Source organism: Canis lupus, chromosome 3 (genome assembly GCF_011100685.1).
Source record: "Canis lupus familiaris isolate Mischka breed German Shepherd chromosome 3, alternate assembly UU_Cfam_GSD_1.0, whole genome shotgun sequence".
In the NCBI taxonomy this organism is placed as follows: domain Eukaryota; kingdom Metazoa; phylum Chordata; class Mammalia; order Carnivora; family Canidae; genus Canis; species Canis lupus.
Window position 1 is genome coordinate 37,524,066 of NC_049224.1, and position 24,690 is coordinate 37,548,755.

The window sequence follows — 24,690 nt, forward strand, 5'->3', positions numbered from 1 at the left end:
TGTAGAATATCTCCATTACTTTTTTTTTTTCTTTCTCTATACTCCTGCAACTTGGCCCTGAATGGAGATGTAGTTGTGGGATATGTATGGCAGAGCAGAGGGGATTAAAGTCCTATTTTTCTATATAGATGACCAAGAAGGAAGGCCAGAGTGGAAGACCAGAAAGTTGGACAGAGTGAAGAAGGTTGTGCAGAAAAGGGAGAACAAGAGAGTAAACTCATAAAGTGATATATGAATTCCTGGATAGTTCCATATCTATCTGAATTTGTAGTTAAAAACCTTTGGGGAAAAACTCCATGCACACACAGTTTTACTGGTGAAATTATGAAGTACTGAAAGAAGAAACAGCACAAATTCTACATAATGACCCCCAGAATATAGAAAATTTTATGAGATTACCATTACCCTGATCCCAAAGCTAAGTCAAAGATAATACAAGAGAACAATGAACATATATCCTCAAGAAGGCAGATGCGGAGTTGTTCAACAAAGTACTGACAAATTGATTTCAGCAAAACATAAAGAAGAAAAAAAAACACTATGAAAAGCTGGATATATCCTGGGAATGCAGGGCTGGTTCAATATTCAAAAACAGACAACATAACCCATTGTATTAACAGATTAATGAAGAAAACCACATGAACCTAGAAATTGATGCAAAAGAAACATCTGACAAAATTCAATACACACTTACAACACAAACATTTAGCAGACTAAAAGGGAACCCCCCAACCACTGACAAGGGCATCCATAAAAGCGTTCAGCTAACATCATACTTAATGTTGAAAGACTGATTTTTTTTGCTGCAAAAATAAAAAACAAGGCACGGATGTCTGCATTAACCACTTTTTATTCATTTTCCTACTGGAAGCTCTTGCCAGTGCAATTAGTGAGAAAAAAAAATAAATGGCATAGGACTGAAAAAGAAGAAAAAAGCTGTTTATATTAACAGAATATGATATTATCTATACATAAAATCTATGAAAAAGCCCCAGAAAGAAGAAGGTTGTAGGATGCAAGGTCAACACACAAAAATCCATCATATTTCTATAAATTAGCAATAAACAATGGAAATGGAAATTTTTGAAAATTCACAACACCTTTAACAAATTATTTTTGAAATGCTTACAAAGAAATTTACCAAACCATGTGAAGGATCTTTAGATTACCAAATACTGATTAAAGAAATCAAAGACGAAATAAATAGACTTATTATGTACACTGGGAAACATTCATTTAAGATATCAATTCTTCTCAGATTGATCTATATATTTAACTCAATTCCCATCAAAACCCTGTCACGTGTTTTTGTAAATACAGATAAGCTTGATTCTTAAAGTTATATTTAAAAGCAAAGGAACTGGTATAGCCAAATTTTTTTGAAAAAGAAGAACACAGAAGACTCACAGTATTAGATTTTTAAAAATTAATATAGAAGTATAAAAATCAAAGAAGGTGAAAGGATATATAAATCAATGCAACATAAAATACATAAGTTAATCCACACAATTTATTGTTGTGCAAAGGTGATTCAATGTAGAAAGGAAAGCCTTCAACAAATGTTGAAAAAATTAGGTATCTACATGACCAAAAAAAAAAAAATGTACCTGGACTTAATCCTCACACTTTTTTAAGAAACTAATAAAAAATAGGTGAAGGATGCCTGGATGGCTCATTGGTTGGGCATCTACCTTCAACTCAGGTCATAATCCCAGGGTTCTGGGATCGAGTACTGCATTGGGATCCCTGCATGGAGCCTGCTTCTCCTTCTGCCTGTGTCTCTCCCTCTCTCTCTCTCTCTCTCTCTCTCTCTCTGGGTCTCTCATGAATAAATAAATAAAATCTTTAAAAAAATAGATGATACGCATAAATGTAAAGTACGATTCTATAAAACTTTTTGGAGAAAACATAGAAGGTATTTGCGATATGGAATTAGGCAAAGAGTACTTAGATATGTCACCAAAAATCTGAACTATAAAATAAAATTAGAAATTTTAAATCAGATTTCATCAAAATTAAAAATGTTTGCTCTATGGAAAAAAACTCCTCTCAATACAATGAATAGATATACTACAGATTGGACGAAAATATTTGCAAATCATATATTTGATAAAGGACTGTACCCAGAATATGTAAAGAACTCCCAAAAACCTAACAGAAGAAAATAATGAGTTTAAGATTTTTTTTAAAAGATTTTATTTACTTATTCATAAGAGACACACAGAGAGAGAGAGAGAGAGAGAGAGGCAAAGACATAGGCAGAGGGAGAAGCAGGCTCCATGCAAGGAACCCAACGTGGGACTTGATCCCAGGACTCCAGGATCACGCCCTGGGCCAAAGGCAGGCGCCAAACTGCTGAGCCACCCAGGGACCCCCGAGTTTAAGAGTTGAAGAGAAAATTCACCAAAAAGAATAGAAGGATGGCAAATAAGCCCATGAAAAGAGGCTCACTATCATTAACCATTAGGAAAACGCATTTTACAAACATAATGGTAGGGAGACATCCGATTTGGGCTCTAGTGTGTAAAGAGCTTGCAGATCATTGTCTCTACAATAAGAATTGGACAAATAGAAAAGCTATGACTTTTCTTGGACCCATCAGAAAATTAGTGTTGCAGGACAAACTACCACCTGAAAATCTGAAAAGACTAGTCAATCTAGAAAGTCACACTGAGATTTGCGCACCTGGAGCAGCTATGGAGACCACACACTGGTGGAACACCTAATGGTAATTTTGACAAATTACAAGAGGCTGAGAGAGTGTGGACTAGTTTGAAAGTAAGAAACTTCTAAGGGCCCAATCTTAGGAGGACTCCCATACTTTCGTGGACATTACCTCTAGAAACCTTGCCAGGTTCTCACAATGAAGGTCCAAGGGAGAGTCCTTTTTGGCATTAGCAGGGAAAGGAAGACTAATCCTTGTGAAAAATATACCAGAGCCTTTTCCATAAAAAAGGCCAACTTTATTGGAGCCCTGTTCCATTACCATAAAAAAGGTAGTCCTCTCAACCCACCTGCTGTAGCCTCCCTGTCTCATCTAAGGCATGATGGAAGGGAAATCCGTATAAGAAAAAACACTTGTCCAGGTCATTGGCCAGAGAAACATGTATGGTAAAGGACTCAATATAATTGGAAGATTATGAAACACTCCCCCTCACCCATACCTTACCACTATACTGACAGGGTTCCAGGATACTAACAGTGAATTACAGATAAAAAAAGCTGCACAACACAGATTATCTTTCTGAGGTGGAGTCCTCAGGTAGGCCCAAGGTTAAGAGAGAAGACAAAAACAAGGATAATAGAAGAATTTGAAGCCTCTGGTATCTACAACAGCCATAAAACAAATCCTCAACCCTACCCACATTAATATCAATCCTTATTATAGAGTCAAGGATATACCTCAATTCTCATTTCTCAATACAATATGTCTGGATTTCAATAAAAATTTACAAAGCATGATAAAAGATAAGAAAAACACAGATATATATATATACACACACCACACACACACCCCACATCTTCTTTATCCATCCATTAGTCGATGGACATTTGAGCTGGGCTGTTTCCATAATTTGGCTATTGTTGATAATGCTGCTCTAAACATCAGGATGCATGTAACTCCTTTAAATTAGTATTTTTGTGTCCTTTGGGTAATATCTAGGAGTGCAATTGCTGGATCATAGGTTAGTTCTATTTTTAACTTTTTGAGGAATCTCCATACTGTTTCTCAGAGTGGCTAAACCACTTTGCATTCCCACCAACGGTTATAAGAAGATTCCCCTTTCTCTGCATCCTGGACAACACCTCTTGTTTCCTGTGTTGTTAATTTTAGCCATTCTGACAGGTCTGAGGTGATATCTCGTTGTGGTTTTGATTTGTATTTCCCTGATGATGAGTGATGTTGAGCATCTTTTACGTATGTCTGTTGGCCATCTGTACGTCAAACATCAAACAAATAATCCATCACATCAATAAGCTAAATAAGAAATATCATGTGATCATATCAAGAGATGCAGAAAAAGCATCTGACAAAATTCAACATCCATTCATTTAAAAAGAAGAAAGCTTTCTGTAACCCAGAAATAGAGAAAAACATCCTCAATTTGTTAAAGAATATGCACAAAAAAACTATAGCTAATATCATACTTAATGATGAGAAACTGGATGCTTCCCCCTAAAATCAGGAACAAGGCAAGGATGTTCTCTTTTATCAGTCCTATTCCACGTTATACTGGAAGTCTTGGCTAGTTTAAGAGGACAAGAAAAAACAATAACATCTATACAGATCAAAAAGGAAGAAATAAAACTGTTTCTATTAATAGATGACAGTGCTTGCTTCAGCAGCACCTAACTATTAGTAGATGACAATAGCCTATGTAGAAAATCGCAAAGAATCCTCAAAAATATTCCTAGGGCAAGTATAGCATGGTTACAAGATACAAGGTTAATATACAAGGTCAACTGCTTTCCTATAGTCTAGCAATGAACAACCGAAATTAGAAATTAAGAAACAATTTCATATACAATAACTCCAAAAAATAAAATGCTTACATGTAACTCAAAATATGTATAGAACTTTTATACAGAAAACCATAAAACATTGCTGGAAATGCAGTTGAATTGCAAAATTCAAAGAAGATCTAAATAAATGGATAGATACTTTATATCAATCTTGTTAAGACATAAATTCTTCAAACTTGATCCACAGATCAACGGAATCCCAATTAAAATATGAACAAGCTATTTTCAGATATCTACAAATTGATCCTAAAGTTTATATGAAAAAGCAAGAGCTAGAATAGCCAATATAGTACAGAAGAACAAAATCAGAAGAATGACACTACCCAACTTCAAGACTTACTATAAAATTACAGTAATCAAGACACTCTGATATTATTGGTTAAAGAGTAGACATATGTATCAATGCAACAGAACATACCAACATAAACACAATTAGCTGATCTTTGATAACAAAGCAAAGGTAATTCAGTGGGGGAAAGAATAGTTTTCTCAAGAAATGATGCTGAAGCAACTGAACATCTACATGCAAAAAAAAAAAAAAAAAAAAAAGTCTTGACATAGACCCTATACCCTCACAAAACTTAAGTAAAAATAGAGCATACACCTAAATGTGAAATATAATACTATAAAATTTGAAGAAGAAAACAGGCTTAAATCTATGTGACTTTGGATTTGGTGATATTTTTAGATATAATACCAAAAGTATGATTCTTGAAAGAAAAAAAGTTAGACTTTTATTAAAATTAAAAACTTCTACTCTGCAAAAGACACTATGAAGAGAATGAAAAACAAGCCTCACACTGGCAGAAAATATTTACAAAACACATATCTTATAAGGTACTTCTATCCAAAATGCACAAAGAACTCTTAAACTCTCAGCATAATACCCTCTAGTTCGATCCACGTCGAAGCAAATGGTGGGTATTTGTCATCGGAGAAGGACAAACATTATATGGTCTCATTCATTTGGGGAATATAAAAAGTAGTGAAAGGGAATAAAGGGGAAAGGAGAAAAAATGAGTGGGAAACATCAGAGAGGGAGACAGATCATGAGAGACTCCTTACTCTGGGAAACGAACAAGCGGTGGTGGAAAGGGAGGTGGGCGGGGGGTGGGAGTGACTGGGTGACAGGCACTGAGGGGGGCACTTGCTGGGATGAGCACTGGGTGTTATGCTCTATGTTGGCAAATTGAACTCCAATAAAAAAATTTTGAAAAGAACTCTTAAAACTCAATAATAAGAAAATTAAAAACCCCAAATTAAAATAGGCGAAGATGTAAACAGATTCCTCATCAAAGAAGATATATAGCTAGGAAATACACATACGAAAAGATGCTCAATATAACTTTTAGTAGGGAATTGAAAATTAGAACGACAATGACATGTGTCTCCACAACTATGAAAATGCCCTATATGCATATATGTGCATGTGTGTGTGTTTGCTGTATAAATTATACATGTATATATATAAAATATCCAGTGCTGGCAAGGATACAGGAAAGTGAGACTCATAATTGCTAGTGGTTATGAAAATGGTGTACACACTCTGGAAAGCTGTAGGACTCCTATAATGTTAAATGAGGTTTCTGTTGGCACTCCAAGGTATTTACCCAACTAATTTGAAAACTTTTGTCCACACAAAACTCGGCATGCAAGTGCCTAAAGAGTATCTATTCACAATCGCCAAAAACAGGAAATCACTTAAATATTCTTCAGTGGTTGAAGAAACAAAATGTGGCACCAATAATGGGATAGCATCCAACAATAAAAAAGAACTATTGATACACACAACATGGGTGAATCTCAAAAGCATAATGGTGAATGAATAAAGTCAGACTCAAAATGTTGCATATGGCATAATTCCGCGAACATAAAATTCTCAAAAAAGGCAAAACCGCAGGGATGTAGGCAAAAGTATGTCAATGGTTGTGTATTATGGTTCAGGGAGGGTGTGGCTATCAAAGGGCAAGAGATAATTCTTTGGTTGATGTATCCTAACTGTGCTGGTGGCCACAGGAATCCAAACAAGTGTTTTACACCCCTCCTTCCCCTCAAAGTCAATTTTACTGTGTATCAATTCAAAAAGTCAAATAAATTACTAAACTACTATTAAACATATATGTAATGTGCAAAACTAAGCAAAAAGTCCTAAAGTAAGTGAAATAACAGTTGTCAAGAAACGCATGAGGATGGTATTAACTAACCTGTAACATAACACATTATTTGGAATGGGGGGGGGGGGGGCGTGGTTACACCGAAGGGTGATGTGAGAGTGAACGGAAAGCAGAGGACAGGCCTGGGTATCGGCGACAAGAACCCCTAGAAGCGGTGGCATGAGGTATCAAGACGAAGGCAAGAAACGGGGAAAGGTAAGAACACCAGTTTCGGATCAGAAGGCGCAACTTCGCAGGAAGGTGATGCATGGGCCCCCAAACGCTTGGAAAGGGAGCGGAGACAGGGCGGGTAGGGAAAGTTTGGGAAGAGTGAGCGGCGGTAAGAAATGAGAAAGGTGGACTCACAAGGGCGAGGGTGAGAAGGCAAAGGCAGGCGATTTAAGCGGCTTCCCCTGCAGTCCCCGCGGCAGGTGCCAGGAGGCCCCCGGCGGCGTGAGCTTTCCCGCGCCCGGGGAGAGCGCGCTTCTCGCGGAGGCCCCTCCCGCCGCACCGGCCCGGGCAGCGAGGACGCGCGCCCCGGGGACGCCGGCGCGGGGGCGCGCTCGTCCACGAGGGGCGGGGCGGGGGCGGGGCGGGGGCGGGGCGGGGGCGGGGCGGGGGCGGGGCGGGGGCGGGGCGGGGGCGGGGCGCGGCTGGGGCCGGTGACGTCAGGGCAGGGCGCGCGCCGGGCGTCTGCGGGCGGGGCCGGGAGGGGTGCGAGGGGCGGAGCGGAGCGCGGGAGGAGGCGGGGGAGGAGAGGCCCCGAGACCGCGAGCGGCAGCTGGGGAGGGGGCCGCGGAGCCGGAGCGCGAGCCGAACAGCTGATCTGATTTTCCTTTAAAGCGAGAGAAAATGGAAGTCGGGTAGCGGCGACTGCGGCGCTGAGGCTGGCGGAGCGGCGCGGCGCGGCGCGGCGCGGCAGGTGAGGGAGGCGGCGCTGGCCGCGGTGCTGCCGGCGGCAGTGGCGGGGCCGGGGCCGCGGGCCAGGCAGGTGGCTGGCGGAGCGCGGGCGCCGGGTCCCTCCGTGCTCCGCGGAGAGGCAGGGGGGCGCAGAGGCCGGGCGACCCCGGGGCCCCGGCGCCGAGGCACAGGGGCTGCGGGGGTCGCGGGCCCCGCGCAGGGTTCGCGGCGCGCTGCATTGCGGGCGCCGCTGTGGACCCCGCCGGCTCCGGCCCAGCGCGCGTCTCCCGGGCAGGGCGCGGCGCCCCGGCTGGGTCTGGGCCATCGTCTCCTCCGGGCCCTTGAGCTGCCTGCACTGGAACGTGATGACGGGCGTGGGGGCGCGCCTGGGGTCCCGCGGCGCTGGCAGGCTCCGGGGCGCGCCGGGGCCCAGGAACAGCGCGTGAGGCCGCCAGCCGGGCGCTCAGGCAGTGCTGCGTGGGCCACTGGAGCCCCGCGTACCACTCGCTCGCTTGCTCCGTTTTGGGTCTGGCTGGACCGCAGGGGAACCTTTACTGCAATTTGACTGTGAACCCGGAGGCCTTCCCTAGTAGCTTCTCACTGGATGGGAAAAATTGCATCTGTTGTGCTTTAAGTGCTCCTTTAAATTTGAGAGATGTCAGTGATGTCATCATTAACAAAAACTTTCCTTCATTGGACACAACCGCTCAAGTGTACCCTCCTCCCGGTGCAGCTATTGCAGCCCTTTGAGAATCTTTGTAATAAAATGGATTTGCCTCTGGTTTCTAAACTCAACGGCATTACACAAATGAAACGGTTTTTATATTCATGTATTGGCTTGGGAATCAATAGATTTGAGAGTAGCTGAAAGGAAACTTGTTAGATCCCAGCGGATCTGGGAATTGCTTCAGCCACATCACAAGGATCCAGGGGAAAGGGTCATGCATGACACTTACATGCTTATTGCCTTGCCTTGTCTTTAGAGATCAAAGTGAGCTGCGAGATTAAAAAAAAATTAAGATATTATATGTGAGGTGGCACATTGATGTGTCCAGGAAAAGGTGGACAGTGTGGCCTAAATTCTTACAGGCCTTGATTGCTTTAGGAAAATCTGTAAGTCTCCTTCCTTCAGCATCCCCACTCCCCTCCAGGATGGGTCTGGGAGCAGCCCGCCCTAGGGAGAGGAGTGGCAGCTTCTGTAGGGTCCTCCCTGCCTTTCCTTTTCTTACTATAGCAGCTGTGTGTCCCACCATCCTCAAGGCCAATTCAGCACCCTGAGGCTGGACATCTACCTGCACAGCACACCAAGTTCTGCGGGAACTTCCCCCCTCCATGGAAGCAACAAGCCATCATTATTGTGTGTGTGTGTTCCGTTAGTATTGATTATTATGGGAACAAAAGTAAGCAAGTTCCCAAGACAGTCTGCAAATCTGCTTAAGCCTATCATATCGAAAGAATCAACGGAATAAAAGTATTGACATTTTTATATTTAATAATTAATGACTACCCCTAATTGCTTAAAATAAGCATGCCTTAAATTATTAGTGTGATCATATTTGGTCTGTAAAGAAGTTAATACCATATGCCATGTAAAAGTTTAAGTCTGGTCAGGAATGTGGAGCTTTGAAACCCTGGACTGGAGTCAAGCAATGGTTTACATTAAGGTGATGTTCAGGGTGACAATGGATGGAACCTATTGCTTCGTGGAATCTTGCTGGGTGTGGGTCTCAACCTCGATGTGGTACAGCAGGTGTCCCCATAGGAAGTAACTGCTAGGGCCCTCGGCCCTGGTGGAGGATATTGGTGGAGTTGTCAAGAAGCTGGATTATCTGTCCTCACCTTGCAGAAAAGGGGAAGCACACCTCCCCCTGAAGCAGGCTGTGTGTACACAGCCTCACACTTCCTGCAGTTGCCAAATGTCTTCACAACGGAGAGACTGGATGAGACAGGAAGCATGTAGCAGAATTTTCTGTGACTTTTTGGTGACTTTGGTCTCACTGCGTGTGGTTGCTTTAGAACCTGAGCTCTTAAGTCATGGCAGAGATTTTTCTGTAATTGAAGTATTCCCAGTACTATGTGAAATAGTATGAAAATTGTTTTTTCAGGCTCCAGGCTATGACCTTTTCAGAAATTGAGACTGTAAAAACCACTCTGGCCACATTTCCTTTTTTTTTTTTTTTAACCCGTAGACCTGTGAAAATATTCGTCATAGTGTTTTTTATTTAACTCACTGCAGTACTTGTAAAAATAGAAATGTGTTTCCCCTAAATCTTTAGGTATTCATCACTTATTTCTTTTAAAACCTTTCAAAAACAAGCACTTTAAAGCCTCTTTATCCAGTTTGTGTGTTTAGAGTATCATGTCTTCCTTTTCTAAGAAGCCAAAATTGCCTTGCTTTTTCTTTTTGTTCCATTTGGATCCTAAGGTCATTTACTTATGTCTTAGGTCTGGAGACTAAAGGCTGAGTCAGCTCCCGCACGGCCAGCAGGGGGCATGCTAACTGCGAGTTGGAAGTCCACTCTCTACCTGAGCCACCTTGGGAGAGCATCTGGGATAACCGAGTTGGGGGGGAGGGGGCGGGGTTGTGCACCGCACCTCCAAGTGCCTGTCACTCAGACGATGGAAACTGAAGGAAGGACGGGCAAATTACTTGAATAGCCAGAGGTTGTGGCTTCCAGAACTCAGGCCTCCCTCAAAGGGGCATTGAGACTGCTCTAACTTGAAGGGCCCCCAGTCTTTGGAAGGTTGGCTGTTGATTCTAGTCTGAAGATGTGGTGCCTTCTCCAACTGCAGAAGGGAGAGTGTTGGCTTGAGGATGAGCTGCTGGCCTGCATCCTGGTCCTGGTGAGGACATGACTGCCAGCCAGGACAACCAATGGAAATGCCGCCAACCCTCTGTTTTCCCACAGTTTCCTTCCTCTTTGGTTTGACTCCTATTGACTTAAGCCCTGGGACTCTGTGTCTGTGGCACCTCCCAGAGGGTTTATTTGCCTGCCTTACCAGGGTTATTGGCCTTGGGGTTTCTCTCATGGAATAAAGCAAATGTATATTCACAGTACATTTCTTTTCTCATAGAAAATGAAAACAGAAGAGAGGCAACTGTGTTTTTCGCTAAAATGGGCTTAATCTGGCTCTGAGTGTGGGCAGGTTGTTCATCAGCAAGTTCCCTATGAGGCTTCTCCTTGCAGGAACTGAGCTCCAGCGTGGAGGGATGGGTGAGCTCTTGCTCGGCTGGGATGGGTGTTCTCCAAGGCTTCGATGATCACTGCAGTGTCTAGAGTGCTACTGAGCACCAGATACTCTGTTCTTCCCCCAGGTCCCTCATGGCACCCACATGCAAAAGGGAAACCTAGCACTACTTAGGAATAGATTTTCCACTAGAGAACAATCCAAATGTTGTGACTGGATATTTCTTGATACTTCTTGTTCCATCAAAAATGCATGTAAAACCAAATTATTGATTTCAATTTTTTTTTTAATTTTTATTTATTTATGATAGTCAGAGAGAGAGAGAGAGAGGCAGAGACACAGGCAGAAGGAGAAGCAGGCTCCATGCAGGCTCCATGAACCAGGAGCCTGATGTGGGACTCGATCCCGGGTCTCCAGGATCGCGCCCTAGGCCAAAGGCAGGCGCTAAACCGCTGCGCCACCCAGGGATCCCAAATTATTGATTTCAGAGGGGCAAATGGGAATAATTTTTTCAGCTTTGTGCTGAACCACTCTCTTCATTCAGAGTGCTCTACATGGCTACAGAGGGATGTGCCACTAGTTAAATAAAAGGTTGTGCCTAATCCTTTTAGAAGATGTCCATCCCTGAGGATGACCACAGAACATCCTATTCAGAGGGAGCCCTGAGATCCACAGGCACTTAAGTTGGAATAAAACATGCTAGTTCCTACATACTAGTTCAAATTTAATTTGAAAATATTTTACCATTGAAAGTTGAGACAGAGTTTTATTTGGCCTTGGTTAGACTGCTGTATCCCAAATGGTCTACATGTCAGCCCAAGAATAAGATGGCCTTAATGCGGATGAGACAGAGCAGGCAAGGTAAGGAGCCACTTTTGCCGCACTTTGGGGACAGATTCTTTATTGTTCATAGTAACAGACTGGAGAAGTGAGTTTAAATAGTAAGTCTTTAAATTCCGAAATTGAAAGATGGGCTGGATGCCACCGTATTACCTGCCTGTGTTGTGGTGTGTTTAGCTGGCTGGCTTGTGCATTTTACCTCTTGACCAGGAAGTGAGGCAGAGGGATAAAGGCCCTGCATTTCCAACTGGATTACCTGGATGCATGACACATGGCGTGGTCATGCTCTAGGCTTCTTGTGGGAAAAGGAGAGGGTTAGCTTCATATGTCTCCAAGGCCTTATCTAGTAAAATCATTCTATCCCATGAAACTCCAGCTCTTGCTATTACAGATTTGTGCTATCCTCACCAGCTCACATTCTGAGATGTCAAATGCACATTAGTGCTGTGCAAATTGTAAAAGCATCTCTCTTGGTTTAAGCAGATAAGTCTAAAGTAAACTCATTTTCTAGGTTAGAAGGATTTTGAGTCTCCTTCCAGGGAATTATTTTTTATTTGAACTTAGTTTACTCTTACATGGTTTTTCTTATAAATATAATGGAAATTTGATGTCTGAATGAATATGCATGAAGAAGATGTTGTATTGACTTTTATGAGATATAAAATGAGAACTTTGAAATTAATTTCTTTTTCTGTTTGGTATTTCACTCAATTGTTTTATTAGATTACTGTAGAGTTTCACATGGCACTAAGGATTGATGATGTGAATAAACCACCCACCCACACCTTGGTGAGATTAGTTTCTCAGTTACTGAGACAAGAGTTTGCAAGTTCACCTCAGAGAAGGGAGATGCGTGGAGCTAAGGCAGATACCTCAGGTGCTGCCCTGCCAGACTGAGCCTTGCTGCCTCTGAAAAGACCTTGCTCTGCTCTCCTTGGGGCTGATACCCCCATGATTTATCCCAGTCATCTCTGTGCTTCTGTTTTAGGTCCATGACATGGGCCTCTCTTGGGTCTTAAAGTAAGTTCAGGATTGGCCTGACATATCCTTGTCATGCAAGAGACTACACAATGCACGGTGTCCTGGGAGACGGAGTGCTCCTTGTTCTGCAGCCCACCCCCACCCTCATGCTAAATTGTACCCTTTAAAAAAAAAAAAAAAAGATTTTATTTATTTATTCATGAGAGACACAGAGAGAGAGAGAGAGAGACAGAGAGAGGCAGAGACACAGGCAGAGGGAGAAGCAGGCTCCTTGCAGGAAGCCCAATGTGGGACTCGATCCCGGGTATCCAGGATCACGCCCTTGGCCGAAAGTGGTGCTAAACCACTGAGCCACCCAGGCTGCGCCTAAATTGTACCCTTCTATCTGGGGAGGTCCAAAGGGCATGGTGACAATCCATTTCCCCACAATTCCTTTAGTAATGATTTGAAGTTTGGAAAAAAATGTGTATTATTGAAATATGGGCAACACATTTTCATGTTTAGTATTTCATGCCTCTATAAAAAAATTTTTTTAAAATATTTCATGCCTCTAAAAAAGATCTTTCCAGCAGCGCCTGGGTGGCTTAGTTGGTTAAGCATCTGACTCTTGATTTTGGCTTCATCATGGCCTCAGGGTCATGAGATTGAGCCCCACATTGGGCCCTGCGTTTAGAGCAGAGTCTGCTCCAGATCTCTGCCTCTTCCTTTGCCCCTCGCCCTGCTTGTGTGTTCTCTCTCTTTCTCTAAAATAAATAAATAAATCTTTTTAAAAGAAGATATTTCCACATTCAAGATATACATAGTTAACTTTTTCTTTTTAAAATATGTGAATTGGATTTTTTTTTTTTTTGCTGGTCTTTTCAATAATATCATGCTGTCTCTTAAAAGAATCACCACTAAGCAGTAAAAATAAATGAGACAGGTTGCCAACTCTGACTTGGATTAGGTGATCAGCTGTGTGACCTTGGGCATAGTCCCAGGCAGCCCCTAGGGAAAAATATCTGTTCTGGCCCTCCTGTGGGCTCTGGGGGAGGAGCAGATGGGAGTGTATGCAATGAGTTCTTAAATCCTAAAGAGCTATCAGTTGTTCCAATAAAAGGAACTGGAGATGGAGTGTGTCTGTCTCATCAGTAGCCCTGTTTCTCTCTCTTGTCAGTTAATGGATATACAATTTGTACTTGTAACTTAAGGCATTGCTTGGATGAACTTGCTTTGTCTTTTTTTTTTTTTTTTTTTTTTTTTTGTAGAGGAAGAAGGAAGCCTGGATAAGAAGTATAGATGACTGCCTGTGGCTTAGTGATTCTTACAGTTTACTTAGAATTGTGAGCCAGCTCTGTTAAAAATACTAAAGGGAGGGGCACCTGAGTGGCTCATATGGTTAAGCGCCAGACTCTTGATTTCAGCTGAGGTCATGATCTCAGAGTTTTGCAATCCAGCCCTGGATTCCCCTGGGCTCAGTGTGGAGTCTGCTTGAGGTTCTTTCCCTCTACCCCTCCCCCAGCTGATGTACAAGCTCTCTCTCTTCTCTCTCTAAAATAAATAAATAAATCTTTAAAAAAAATACTAAAGGTAATTCCTCTAAATCCAAATAAATCACAAACTTCCTCAAAATTGGGCTGTGTTTCTGATATCTTGGGTGCTGCTTGAGCCCCCGAGGGCTCATCAGATGGTTACAGAGCACATTTTCTTGCTCTTGGAATCAATGAAAGATTGGTGGTTTGCATGAACAGCTTGGAGATGGGGGAGAAGAAAGAGAAAATCATTACAAAGGTAGAGTTGTATCAGTCAAAGTCAGTGAAGGTCAGTGACTATGACTTGAGATCCTGCCAGCATGGCTAGTCCTGGCATTTACCCCTGGCGGGAGCTGTGACCAAATCAGTGTCTACACCACTCTGTCTACCCCAAATGCACTCCCTTGTAGAACCTGCTGGCACTCCCAGAACAAGTCTCTGGGCTCTGAGACCATGGAATAGCTCTTGTCATTGGCATTGACAATGGTGAAGCATGCAGAGGTCTCCATTCTATCTCAGCAATGATGCAGGCCCGTGTGGAAGGAAGTGGCTTTGCAAGCCCCATCACTTATTAGATTGAGTGAAAGTTCTGTGGCTATTTAACTTGGCAGCATGGATATACAATTATTGGTAGGCAAATTGTAAGGCCAGACTGAACCTCTTGGGGATCTGTGGCCTGGAAATGCAAGGATGGATTACACTTCACATATATTTCTTGATTATTCGGTTTGTGAAATCTGTCTTGTCTGAGGTGCTGATTGTGAACTAAGCCCTCAGGTCCATTTGGTCAGAAGTGGCCAGTTAACTCTAGGTTATCAGGTGTGGCATGCTGTCAGCTTGGGCATCTCTGCATGTACTGGGTGAGGGAAACAGGGTTTCCTTAGGCTTCTTCTGCCAAAATTAACTCTTCCCTACGGGGACTGGGGAAATCGGCAAAATAGGGTAAGGGGATTAAGAGGCACAAACTTCCATTTATAAAATAAATCATGGAGATAAAGAATACAGCATAGGGAATACAGTCAATAATATTGTAATAACATTGTAGGGTGGCAGATGGTGACTGCACTTAACCATGGTGAGCATTGAGTAATGTACTGAATTGTCAAATCGCTATGTTGTACACCTGAAACTAATACAGCATTGTATGTCACCTGGTACTTCAATAATACAAATAAAAATAAATTGACTTATCCTGTGAACAGTCTGGCAGGAGTGTGTTCAGAAATGCATTATCAGAAAGGGCATTTAAGGCTTCAGGATCCCCCTCAAGGAGGGGCCAACATAGAGGAGAAATTCTGTTAACATTTAGAGTTTATTAGCAGAGGGTTAGTGTATAGTTGCATTTAAATTAAACTCCTTCCACCCCTAGGGAGTGAGTGGCTGGAGGGCCAGGCTACAAACATGGACATAAGTGAGCATCTGTGTGCGGCCTGCCATCTGCCTTGGTGAGGGACTGGTCGGCCTGCTGGGGAGAGAACTCCCAGCTCAGTGATAGCCTTATTCTTGCATTAGCCCCCACTTTGGGCACATTCCCTAGGTCTAATTTCACATGTAAAATGAAGAAATCTAGCTGCCTGATCTCTGTTATCCTATCAACTCCATGATTCTGTGCAAAATAATTCCTTATTTCCAAGTGCTAACTAATCAGGGCAAAGAAACCTACTCGTTGCTGAGAGAGAAGAGGTAGGAAAATTCTGGTGTCTCTTTGAAATATGTACAGCCACTTCTCAGCTGGAGGAGGATACAGAGCATTTTAACAGGAGTGTGTATTTAGAAATGAGTTGTGTAGACAGCATTCCTCCTTCAGACCAGTAGGCTCTTGGAGGACATCTCTGAGGTACCTTGTTCAGAAGAGGCTCTGAACTGTTTGTTTTGTTAAATGCATTTGATAGTCCTGTGGGAATTAAAATTAGACATTTAAATATTCTTTCTAGAATTGTTTACTTCCCATGACTTCAAAAGCATTGTAGTCCAGAAGGTAGCTCATGTGAAATTTGCAACCTTTTCCAACCTAAGCCCCCAGTTTAGTAGGATGCAAAATAAAGCCCAGATTATTTACTGATTTGCCTTAATGAGGTAATAGGACTTGCTTATCATTCAGCAGAGGATACATTCTGATAGGAATTATAATTTCATATTTTCCATTATATTTTTTTATTTTATTCATTTATTTGAGAGAGCGCATGAGCAGGGTTTGGAGCACATGGAGAAGCAGATTCCCCATGGAGTGCAGAGCCTGCCCTGATGGGCTCTATCCCAGGACCCCAAGATCATGACTGAGCTGAAGTCAGACACTTAACAGACTAAACCACCCAGGCGCTCGTTTCAATTATATATGTCACATATACTCTCTGCAGCGTTAGGGAATATTAGCTATGTCTATTTAATAAGACAAATTATAATACTCTACAGTTCAAAAAAAAAATATCCTCCCAACCTGGCTTTTCCCTGTCTGGGGCTGCAGAGAAGTGGAGAGAAATGAAGTGTTGTATGGTATGCATGCTGCAGAGCAAGGAGCTGACTCTTCCTTTGGGCCTCACTCCCCTTCCTGAAGACTGGGGCCAGTCCCCTGCCCTCTTGCTACCTGCCTGTGCCTCTCTGATGAGCTCCTCTCCCTGCTCTAAAGGGTCCCCTGGAGGGCACCTAGGTGGCTCAGTTGGTTGGGTAGCTGCCTTTGGCTCAGGTCATGATTCTGGGGTCCTGGGATCGAGCCCCTCATCAGGCTCCTTCTTTCTGCTTCTCCCTCTTCATCTGCCCCTTACCCTGCTCTTTCTCTCTCTCTTTCTCTCAAATAAAAAAGTAAAATAAGTTTAAAAAATAAAGGGTCCCCATAGGGCTGGTGGGGCCCCACACCCTGATGTACAGGTGTATATCCCTGAGGTACTGAGTGGGAAAAAATGCTTCTGGATAAAGTCCTGCAGGGAAAGTTTTCTTTCAAGTAATTAGCTGTTTTTCTCATTGTCCCCTTTTAGTGTTCTTTCTCCTGCAGAAGTTGCCCAAGAAGGAACTGAACCGCTATATCCATGATGATAAAGTGAGGGCCCCCAGATAATTGCTGCTCTAAAAGCCCTTTATCAGAATGTGAAATCCGTGGTCCTTCTTCTTGCCGCATAGACTGTGCACTTGCTCAGGAGGCCCAGGAGGCACCCTGGAGGACACTAAGGATAGGCATTCCTAAGAAAAGGAATGCAACCTGCTATTAACCCTCTGTGGCCCAGGAGTGCCCAGGGTACCAGGCAGGGCAAAGTCGAGGGCTTAAGGTGCAGTGCAGAAGTCCAGAATCGGATCCACACCCCCAGACTCCAAAGCATGTGCTCTTCATGTCACATTCTTCCTAACAAGGACATTTTCTGATGAGAAAGGCATATTGGCTCCCTACCCCTCAGTGTGATGGGAAGACCCATCTATATGCACAGAGCTGCCAAGCCTACATCTGGGAAGAACCCCAGGTTCCTGATGGTCCTGGCCATCAGTTCTTCGTGTTACCTAAGAAGCAGTCAGTGGCCTTTTATCTGGTGGTATTCCATGACCAGTGGAGAAGAAGGTGAGAAGACACCTCCGGAATGGACATCCGGCTACTTCAAGGGAAGTCCTCCAAGGGTCGGGGTGCTGGCCTGGGCTGAGCATGGGTGACAGAAGGAAGACTGGGACACTGCACCATCCTTGGGCAGCTGCCAGGGTGGTAGGGAGGCCAGAGTGAAGGTACTCCATGGGAAGAGCCCAGGCAGGGCCACAGGGCTCCACGACCCAGGCACATTCTCAGGGGAGCCAGAGCCCTTCAAACCCCAGCTTTAGTTTCTTCATCTTACGTGAGGCTGTACTTTGTAAATTGCATAAGACTATACAAATGTAAGAAGCATTTTTTAATGTTGTCATTGTCACCACATGACTCCCAGTAGCTCAGAGAATGTCCCACAGATGTTTGCTGCTGGCACAGCTAGACTTGCAGGCTGAAAGCAAGCTGCAGGTCATTTCTGTGGAGACTGAGGAAGCCTGAGGCTGCCACCCCATTCTTTGGGGCCATCCCATATCCTCCCCGTGGATTACTGTTTTCCCTAAATCTTTGGGCAGATGAGACTTGAAGAGCTTGTGTTTGATCCTTCTGCTCACCCTGAGTATTTCTAGGAACCTGACCCAGGCCAGCCCCATGAGTATCTGTTGAATGGACCCCCCACTCAGGGTGTTGAGCAGAGTGAGTCCATGCCAGCCCCTGCTCAGCTATGTCTGTGGGATCCTGCATCCCCCACATGCTCTGCTTTCCAGAGTGTCCGCAGAAGAGCATCTGAGTTCCCAGGCTGGCCTGAGTGAGACAACTCCAGCCCTTGAGGTGTGGAGGGTTAGAGTGTAAGAGAGGCTGTCCTTTGGGGCTGGACACACTGGGATAGAACCCATACACTGGGTTCTATCTTTGTTGGCGCTACTCCTGCCATGAGTCTCTGGCTGAGTCAGGTCCTCCCAGCCTCAGGGTCCTTACAGGTAACACTGGCCTCATAGGTGACAGCAGGTCCAGGGGACCTGTTTGCTTCCTGTGGCTTCTCGCCCAGGCTTCTTCAGTCACAACTGAGCCCAAACAATCTGGGCATTAATTCCTTCCCAGTGGGGTTGGGAAAAGGCCTGTCCCATCGCTGGGGATCTTGGGGAACTTGGCGAGGGTTTTTACCACCTTGAGCCTCTGTTTGCTCATCCTGGAATGACAGTGAGATGAGGTACCTCGAGGTTGTTGCAAGGACTACAGAGGTGCTGTCAGGTGCCTTTAGGAGAGGGAAGGGCTTGTTCAGGAGCTCTGGAGATGTTTGGCATGAGCCTTCATGAGCTCACAGGTGGCTCTGGGCAGAAAATAGCCTAGAGCCAGAGAGGGCAATCTGGACCCTTCAGGCATACACTGAAATTCACTTCTGCTTTCCTATTAGGGAGTGTACCAAAGGAATGTTCAAACCTGTGTTCAATGTGCATCCCTGACATTAATTTTTATTTTATTTTTTTAAAAAAATTATTTATTTATTTATTCATGAGAGACCAGAGAGAGAGAGAGAGAGAGAGGCAGGGAGAGACACAGGCAGAGGGAGAAGCAGGCTCCATGCAGGGAGCCTGACGTGGGACTCCATCCCTGGTCTCCAGGATCACACCCTGGGCTGAAGGCGGCGCTAAACTGCTGAGCCACCTGGGCTGCCCAACATTAATTTTTAAACAGACTATTGATCAATTTATTTAATATATAGGGGGAAGTAGAGTTAAGAAAGCAGCCCTGAGTGAGCTCCACTTTGCTTTTGGCGTTTTGAGTATAGCCATCTGTTTTATTTTATTTTTTTTAAGATTATTTATTTATTTGAGAGAGAGAGATAGATCACAAGTCTGGAAAGGGAGAGAGGGAGAATCAAACGTTTTGCTGAATGAAAAGCCTGCCATGAGCTCCATCCAGGGACTCCAGGATCATGACCTGAGCCTAAGGCAGACACTTAATCAACTGAGCCACCCAGGTGCCCTAGTATAACCATCTGTTTTGGGGAAACTTTTTGTACAACATATTCCTTAAGAAATACTGAAATACAGAAAGATAAAACAAATGCACAGCTTCCCCACCCCTGCCCCCAGCATCACCCTGCTTCCTGTGCATACAGAAAGGTGGAAGGCTGAATATTATGCCATAAAAATAGACTATACTATTTTTTGCTCTTTTCCCTTTGCTCATTCAATCTTTTTTTTTAAATAAAAAAGTTACTATTTGCACAAATTAAAAGAATTCAAACAAAAACAGAATATATAGTAAAATGTGTCATTTTCAGGTCTGAGACTCCAATCTCTTTCTTAGGAGGCATCACTGTTAATTACTCCTGTGTGTACCCTTCTAGAAATATTCTGTGAATATCTAAGTATATGAACATCTTTTTTTTCATGTTTAAACACATAGGAAAAAAATAAACATATAGGAACATACAGTACCCATTGTTCTTTGTTCTTTTTTCTCACTTGATCATATTGGAGATTATTACATTTTTAGTCTATAATATTTGCTATTTAAAAGCACTCATTTAAATTAAATTTAGTTAACATATAGTGTGTTATTAGTTTGAGGGGTAGAATTTAGTGATTAATCAGTTGCATATAATACCCAGTGCTCATCACATCACGTGCCCTCCTTAATGCCCATCACCCAATTTCCCCATCCTCCCATTCCTCTCTCCTCCAGCAACCCTCAGTTTGTTTCCTAGACTTAAGAGAAAATGAGTGGGAAATATCAGTGAGGGTGACAGAACATGAGAGACACCTAACTCTGGGAAACAAACAAGGGGCAGGGGAATGGGGTGACTGGGTGACGGGCACTGAGGGGGGTACTTGCCAGGAGAGCACTGGGTGTTATGCTATATGTTGGCAAATTGAACTCCAATAAAAAAATATTTAAAAACAGGGAGTCTCTTTTGGGGGGGGGGGCGCCTCGGTGGCTCGGTGTTGAGCATCCACCTTTGGCACAGGTCGTGATCCCGGGGTCCTGGGATCGAGTGCTGTATTAGTCTCCCCACAAGGAGCCTGCTTCTCCTCTGCCTCTGTCTCTGCCTCTTTCTGTCTCTCATGGATAAATAAATAAAATCTTTTTGAAAGAGAGTCTTTTATGGTTTGTCTTCCTCTCTTTTTTCTGTTTTTACCGATTTATTTGAGTGAGAGAGAGATCATAAGCAGGAGTCGAGGGAGAAGCAGACTCCCCACTGAGCAGGGAGCCCGATGTGGGGCTTGACCTCAGGAACCTCAAATCATGACCTGAGCTGAAGGCAGGTGCTTAACCCACTGAGCCACCCAGGCACCTCTCCCTCTCTGTCTTTATCTTATTTTTCCTTCCCTTCCCCTATGTCCATCAGCTTTGTTTCTTAAATTCCACATATAAGTGAAATCATAAGCACTCATTAAAAATTTGTTTTTATTTAAAAATGAAGAATTTACTGAATTTAAGCCAAATATCTTATTCTTGGAGTGTGAATGTATTCCTAAAACATTTCTTTCCTGGCTTGGGAAGATCAGCCTATGGTTACCGACACAGTCTCACATTACTCAGTGGCTCTTCTGGGTGGTCATTTCTATTGCAGGGCCCAGCCTCCATCCACCCAGCACACAGCATGTGGGTAAGTGGGGTGCCCAGAAGGAAGAGGATGCAGATTTGGAGAGCAGCTGTAGTCTCATTCAATACCGATAAAGTTAGGAAAAACCAGGATACAGATTTGCTTGCTACCTTGCATTTAGAGTTGCTATCAACTTCTTTCTGCTTTGAAAGATGACTAAATTGCATGGCCACACTGCTTTCAGACCTCCCTCCATCCCACTCCTTCTACCCTGTTTATGTTAGAATCCCTTACATCACCAAGATGCACACAATTTGCCCTCTCTTAGGTAACCTCTGTTGCACAGTTACTTGGTCTTAATGCAATATTTACATGGATTCAAGGAACACAGAGTATCAATGCTTTTATCAGTAATTCTAGAGGAATTATCAAAGGCTTTCACCTCCTCTTTCAGTGATCTGAAGTTCATTACAGAGTTTGTTTAGATCCCCTATTCCCTTCCTACATGTGGCTTGTGACACCCAGAATTCTTGTCAAGTTTCAAAGTATCTCTTGAAAACTAAAAGAAAACCAGTTCTCTTGAAAATGTATATGAATATAAAACTCTTGAATCACACTAACACTTTAAAATAATATAGAAATATTTCTCTTGGGGTGCCTGGGTAGCTCAGTCAGTTAAGTGCAGTCTTTGGCTGAGGTCATGGTCCTGGGGTCGTGAGTCCTGCGATTGAGCCCTGCATCAGGCTTCTTGCTCTGCAAACGGGAGGTGTGTGTGGGGGGGGGGGGGTGGGGGGGGGTCTGCTTCTCCCTCTCCCTCTGCTGCTCCCCCTGCTTGTACTCTTTCTCTCTCTGTGTTATATAAATAAATAGAAATCTTAAAAAAATATATTTCCCCTATCTTTTAGCACCGAGCATGACTGTGGAGAAATTTGAACTTAGCCTGTTTTCTGCCTAGCTGTTCCTATGATTCTATCAGTTTAATCATTTCACCAGGCTGTTTCTGGATGCTGATCTTTCTGTGTCACTTTCTTGTAAATAAACAAAATATACCCTTTCAGTTGATGCAGACAAGACACTTTATTTCAGATGTTTTACTTTACTGTGTCGTTGACCTTTTTCTGTTAATAATTCCAAAATGTTAATTATATAAGTACTATTTCTTCTGTGTGCTGTCATCTCTTTAATCAACTTGATATTTCAAGTCCTTTCACATTTCATTTGCTTGTTTCTTTGGTTGATTGTTTTCATTCTTTATTTAATTGTTTCTAGTGTGGTTTTCATCCCTACCCCATTTATTTTACTTTTTATTTTTCTATTTCATTCCCAAGTTCTGCTTCTCTTTCTGTTGGTTTATATTATCTTCTTTGATTTTTTAAAAAAATCTTTTTAGGAGAGTATGGCAGGCAGGATAATGGTCCCTCAAAAATGTCACTATCCTCCTGATCCCCAGAACTAGTGAATAAGTTACTTTATGTAGGAGAATTTAAATTGAGAAAAAATAAATTTGAATATGGAATTCATGTTGCTAATCAACAGACCTTAAAATATAGAGCTTATTCTGGATTACTAGGGGGCCCAATGTAACCAGAAGGGCCCTTAAAAGTAGAAGAGGGAGAGCCAGAGAGATATCAGTGTGAGAAAGACTGGTCCTGATGTTGTTTTAGTCAAGAGACCATGAGCCAAAGCATGTGGGTGGTCTCTAGATGCTGGAAAAGCCAAGGAAATAGGTTCTTCCTGTGGTAGGCAAAATAGTGACCCCCAAACATGTTCATGTATTCGTCCCAGGACCTGTGAATATGTTGTTTATATGGCCCAGGGGATTTTGCATATGGTAGGAAAGAGTTTGTCAGTGTGATTAAGAATCTTGAAATGGTAATGTTATGCTGAATTATGTGAGTGGGCTTGTTGTAATTCCAAGGAGGCAGGAGGGTCAGAGTCAGAGAAGGAGATGTAAGGACAGAAACAGAGGTTGGGTGATGTGTTTCCTGCAAGGGGACCACAGGCCAAGGATTAGGAGTGGCCTCTAGAAACTGTAAAAGATGGGGAGCAGATTCTTCCCTGGAGCCTCCTGAAGGAACACAGCCTTACAATACCTTGCTTTTAGCCCAGTGAGACCCATTTCAGACTTCTGACCTCCAGAATGTCCAGAGGACATTTCTGTTATATTAAGCCACCACACATGCAGTAATTTTGTTATAGCAGTAATAGGAAACTAACAGAGACTATGGGAGATATTTGACTAAAATAACTATTTCCTTACGAATATTTCCTCTCACATTTGCCTGATTCCTGTGCTGGTTACTTTGTGGTTTTAGTCATTTTTTAGTATGATCAGTTCTTTGTTGAGAATGGAACTAGAGGTGATGCTGGGGCAGGTACATATTTGATTCAAGTTTATGGTCTGGAATGCACTATTGCCAGATGGGTTTTCTTTGCTCAATAGGGCTGTGTTCCTCAGATTTTCATGGTTAAGTTGAGTGTGGCTCTGAGCAGTCCTTTTGTGCTCCCATCTCATATTTGATGCCTTCTTTCTTCTCCATATGAGGTCATGTCCATAGGTGGAGGTTTACTCTGGAGCTCTGACTCCATGTCCATGAGAACTTTCATGACTAGCCATATCAGTGCCAGGCCATTTCTCCCAGCAGGGTCTGACTCCACCCGCCACCCCCCCAGGAGTCAGCAGGTGGGCACTGGCTTGCTGTGTCCATTCTTGACTATGTGGGTTCTGGTATACTCAGTGATTTGTGCTTTATGCTTGTGTCTGTCTCTTTGATTCACTGAGAAAGGAATATATTTCTCTTTATAGTTCTTTCTCTCCCTTTTCATTGTCTTTGGGGCTTTCAGAGAAAGTGTGGAGAAGTAAACCCTTCAGGAGAAGCTGATGTCTCACTAGACCATGATTGTGTGGATGCTGAACAATTTTGCTTATAATTTTGGGGGCTCCTTAGTCCTTTGAGTTAGAGAAACAAGTCACAGTTTCTCAGGAGAGCTGAACATTGTTTAGTATTTATAACTTCGGGACTCCTTTTCCAAGAAAAAGTTTTATTTTACTCTGGAACACTTTTGCACAAAAGCTTTACTGTTAGAGAAGCTATCATATTAGAAATTTGGCATCTCCAAGCCCCACCCCCACCCCCACCCTGCACAGCAACCTGGAGGAAGGAAGGTACTACACTGGACGTCTGGTCCAGGCCTCCTCACCCTGTGTGGCCTGATCCCACACGTATTGTGTCTCAGAGGCCTTGGACTGACCAACCACCTAAAACTCAGAAATCTGCGTAGCCTTTTGGACATTAATCAATAAAGACTTGAATGAGTACTTCCTCCTTTAATCATTAATGAATATTAAAATGATGCTGTAATCTCTAAATAGCAAGAATAGCTGTCATTGACTGCCACGTGCCTTATTGACATATTTGGTTTAAATTTCACAGCCACTCTGGGAGGCACAAGTGTCCTTGTTTAGGTGAGTCAAGTAAGAAGGCACACAGTTTGCTAGTCCTCTGTCTCATAAAGCACAAACCATCACTATAAACACCCAAA

The 24,690-nt window shown here is 43.2% G+C and overlaps 1 protein-coding gene and 1 long non-coding RNA gene across 6 annotated transcripts in view; one reads left to right on the forward strand and one right to left on the reverse strand.

Annotated features, from left to right (window-relative positions):
- Window positions 1-7,201, reverse strand: part of LOC119871186 — a 178,480-nt gene extending 171,279 nt beyond the window's left edge. For all 4 annotated transcript variants that reach the window (XR_005356898.1, XR_005356897.1, XR_005356895.1 and 1 more), the window contains exon 1: window positions 7,044-7,201. This is a non-coding gene — a long non-coding RNA (uncharacterized LOC119871186). The remainder of the gene's footprint in view (window positions 1-7,043) is intronic.
- Window positions 7,202-7,403: 202 nt separating this feature from the next.
- OTUD7A (OTU deubiquitinase 7A) overlaps window positions 7,404-24,690 on the forward strand; it is a 386,951-nt gene continuing 369,664 nt past the window's right edge. For both annotated transcript variants that reach the window (XM_038532600.1, XM_038532601.1), the window contains exon 1: window positions 7,404-7,599. The gene's annotated coding sequence lies outside the window, so the exon portion shown is untranslated. The remainder of the gene's footprint in view (window positions 7,600-24,690) is intronic.